The 4,418-nt window shown below is 46.6% G+C and overlaps 1 protein-coding gene across 1 annotated transcript in view; it reads right to left on the bottom strand.

Annotated features, from left to right (window-relative positions):
- Fam81a (family with sequence similarity 81 member A) overlaps positions 1-4,418 on the bottom strand; it is a 58,922-nt gene that overhangs the window by 47,804 nt on the left and 6,700 nt on the right. The gene's annotated exons all lie outside the window — the stretch shown is intronic.

The raw sequence follows: 4,418 nt of genomic DNA on the forward strand, positions 1-4,418 counted from the left end.
AAAAAAAAAAAACAAGCTCAGGGCAACAGGGGTTTCTGAAAAACATCTTCCTGGTTAAACAATTTTAAGAATTCCATAATTTGAAACGCACCCCACACATTCTCTCCCACACAAACACTCTCTTTAATAAGCCACATTCAAGCCGCAGGATCTCTGCTTTCCCTGCCCTCCTACAGCAGCTTCATCCACAGAGGGTGTCATCACCACTAGCCATCAGGGGTCGGAGTTGGCCACCACTCAGCAGGGAAGACCTCCCTGCACTCTGAGGGAGGATCCTTCAGGACCCAGTCACCTCCTGTGTGCGCCACCCTAGAATCTAAGTGCTATTGCCTCAGGAGACGCCCAAGCCTTCACTCAAGCAATTCTGCTGCTTCCCGAGCCTCACCTTCTCAATCACTTTCCTGGTGTAACAGAAGAAGTAACTACGTCTTGCTAGATTTTTTAAAAAATCACCAGTAACTACATTTCTAACAGGTCAAAGGGGCTGGGGGGGGTGAGGGGCCCTGTAGCTCAGTGAGGCCCTAGTACGCCTGAGGCTTGGGTTCAGATTTCAGAACCACAAAATAAAGATAAGGTCTGTTAACTACTGAGCTATAAAAAAGAAACAACAAAAAAATTGCCCAACAGTAAAAAGCAGACAAAGTCTCCTCTTTCTCCAAAACTCATCTGGGGTTATAGTAGAGAGTCGTGCCGAGCCTGGGAATGGAGAGAGGGAGACAGGAGAGGGCCTCCACAAAGCCAAGTCAGCTATGGCCAGAGAAGCTTCCTTCTGCGGCGGTCAGTGGTGAACACAGACACTCCTAACTGGTCAAAGCACTGAGAATAAATGACTGCAAAACACACAGTCACAAAAAGGACATCTCAGTATCACCCCCCACCCCCGGAGACCCAGACACCATCACCCTTAAGTGGTGAGAGGAACGCACGCTGCATAAAGTGGGCAGGGGTGTGGAGTGCCCACTTCTGAGCCTGACGGGTCCGTGGCATCCACAGCAGCTGTGGGTGCCTGTCCAAGGTCAGAACCTTCAACAACCTCTTCTGGAGAGGATGTGCTCAGGAGGCCCAAATCCTCTCTGAAGATCATTGCTGGTGGAAGAAGGTTCATGGTAAGGTACCCATGCCACACATGTACATGCCTCCATGGACATACATATATGTACATGTACACATATACAAACACATGCACATACACACATACACACATTCACACACACAAGAAAGAATGAGGGCCATGAAAGCAGAAGTGAGTCTCACTAGAAAGAGGGAAAAATCAGTGTGGCGGGGGGGGGGGGGGGGGGGTGCGAAATACCATAATAGGGGAGGGGATATGATCAAAATATATTGTGCACATGTCATAATAAAACATGGCATTACGTATATAATGTATAATCCTTTTTTTAATGGTTTATTTATTTGTATTATAGGAGTACACTGTTGCTGTCTTCAGACACACCAGAAGAGGGCATCAGATCCCATAACAGATGGTTGTGAGCCACCATGTGGTTGCTGTGGATTGAACTCAGGACCTCTGGAAGAGCTCGCTGAGCCATCTTTCTAGCCCTAGTATATAATTATTATATGTTATCAAAACATTTTTTAAAAAGTCCTGAAAAAGGGGCCCCACTTCTCTGCCTCCTGTCCACCACGGTACAGCTCACTCTGCCTTGAAGGACAGACACCTCATGGTGTCTCCTGAGTGTTGGGAAGCCCCGATGGAGGCTTGGTGGTCCCAAGTCTCGTGGTCCTGGGATCTGGCAGAGACACCATGAGCATGTGATGGCTCTGGGCATCAGGACCCTTCTTGGTCGGTGTGGAAGATTTGCTCTAGCTGCTCAGAACTCTAGCTCTGGGTGAGAGAACACAGGCCTGGGGCAGAAGCATTCTCTCAGTGACTGGATCACCTCCAGCGCTATCTGAACACAGACTTCCCCGATTCTCTACACCAGCCAGGCCAGTGAGTCTGAACATTTCATTAAACTTCGCTGATTTCCCTAAACAGAAAGGGAAACCCCACCCAAGAAGTCAAAAGCTAAAACCATCCATGTAGAGAAAGAAATTAATCCAACTTACTCACAGAAGGAACCAGCTAGCAGTCAGAGGGAGGGAAGGAAGGAGAGGAGCTGGATTATGACTGAGAGGAAGATGGTGGGAGACAAGGAGCCGAGATGGAGTGGAGGGAGCAGGCGATGAAGGATCAGGTGTCTCGGACTCAGTGGAGGAAACGGGGGAAGAATTCCTTCTGTCACATCCAGCTGCTCACTTGGCGTGTGAAGAACCACATGGGCCATTTTTAATATGCTGTTAAGTTTCTCTACTCATTTTTTCCCCCTAACCATACATGCTCATTGTCATCAGGGAGAAACATCTATTTCACCTACAGCATAGAGATACCTTGCCAAAGGTCTGGGGAAGGTGCCCAGTTGGTAGAAGGCTTGCCTCCACAAATAAAGCCCGGGACTCCATCCCCCAGATCACAGAAAAGTAGATGTGGTAATACACAACTGTGACTAACATGCGGGTGGTGGAGGATGGAGGATGAAAAGGTGAAGGGCATCCTTAGCTACATATGAATTTGAAGCCAGCCTGGGATACAAGAGAGAGACAGGAGATCCATAGAGCAAGTTCATTGGCTAGACCAGTCGGTCAGTAAACTCTGACAAGGAGCAGAGTCAGAGCAGCCTCAGCGTTCAAGAGCTGACTCCAGAGGAGGGTGAGGGCAGGAAACTCCCTGCATGCACACGGAGGAGGGGGAGGGTGGGCTGCATGGGGTGGGGGGAGGGGGACAGTATCCCCAGTCAGCACAACAAGCCCAATCAAAGGACAGCCTGTAGCATACCCAGACTGGACCCTTCTTAAGTGTCAAGGTCATAAAAGACAAAACAACTGAGGAACTGGCCCAGATTAAAGAAGCCAAAAGAGACAGGTCGCTGAACCCGAAGCAGGAGAATCAAAAGTTCTGCTTCAAACTAGGCTTCTTAGTGGACCCTGTCAGAAGGAAGGAAGGGAGGAACGGGGGAAGCGCAGGGGATAGCTAAAGCCACCAGTCCTAAACAGAGGAGCCTGGCATGGTGGCTCATTCTGGTGATCCCAGGATGTAAGAGGCTAAAGCAGGAGGATTGCTCTGTGTTTTGAGAGCAGCCTGGAATGAGATCTTATCTAAAAAGAGAAGGGTCAGGTAGAGGCACTTGCCGCCAAGCCTGATGGACCCTACATGTTGCCTTGGATCCTACATGGTGGAAACTAATGACCTGCACTCAACAAGAGGGAAACTGTGCCTGGTATAGGAACTTAGCTAACCATCCAGGGCTAGTGAAGTCATGGATCTTAGAGGAGAATCTACAACCAGCATAATTCCTAACTGCATTCTAAATATTTCTCCTTATATCCCCAGATACGTGTGGTCCTCACCTCTCAAAACTTCCCTTTGAAACAGATGAAGATCATTACAAAAAGCCACAACCAATCAAGAGACAGACTTGTGGAGCCCAGTCCCAACGGACACCTCTACAACATAAGCTCCGGGAACGTGGTGGAAAAGTGGGGAACATGGTGGAAGAGGGGTTAGGAAGATTAGAAAAGACAGAACTTCGGGGAGGGGTTGTCATGAGATGGTGTCTCCTAGAAATGTCAGAAGCTACACCCATAACACCTCACCAACATGGCTGTACGTGCATGAGCTGAACAAGAGCAATACCAGACATGTCAACGTGGATGGAACCCATGAGGTCTCACATCTACAAAAAGAACTCCAGGTAACTAAGAAACACTAAGAGTGGTAGAGATTGGTTTCCTCAGGGAAGAACACATCAGCTGGCTATCCAATACCAAGGGGTCAGCTCTGAAAATAAACATACATACAAGTAACACTACAGAGACTGAAGGGGGTGTATTCAGGAATAGGAATTCATATACATATGTATATGTGTATGTATACACACATACACACACACTACTAAATTGTTTTTTTTTAAAGCCCTAGATTGGATCCTGACCCCTAAATCAAAGCCTTTTAAAAACAGCTTTGTCTTCTTCTGTATAAAGTATTATTAGGATACTTTAATAAGTCTGTAGATTAGAGTATACTACTGATTCAGACTTAACTTCCTGATTTTGACAACTGCTGTATTTTTAAAAATGTCCTTTTAAAAGAAAATATATGCTTAAGTATTTGGGACAGTCCAGGTACATTGGCTCTCTGTTGCTCTGACATGGTACAGGAGAAATTACAAGCTAAGCGTGTGTCTCTACACACACATCCACAAATAAATGCAAAGAGAGAGTGGGAGAAAGTGCCAGAAAGATAAAATAAGTGTGGATGAAAGTTAATATTTATAGAATGTGGCTGAAAGAGAGATCAGAACTTTCCAGCTTATTTTCAAAGCATTTCCGTAAATTTGAATCAGTTTAAGATTTAAAAA

The sequence above is a fragment of the Mastomys coucha genome, unplaced genomic scaffold, assembly GCF_008632895.1.
Source record: "Mastomys coucha isolate ucsf_1 unplaced genomic scaffold, UCSF_Mcou_1 pScaffold23, whole genome shotgun sequence".
Lineage (NCBI taxonomy): Eukaryota > Metazoa > Chordata > Mammalia > Rodentia > Muridae > Mastomys > Mastomys coucha.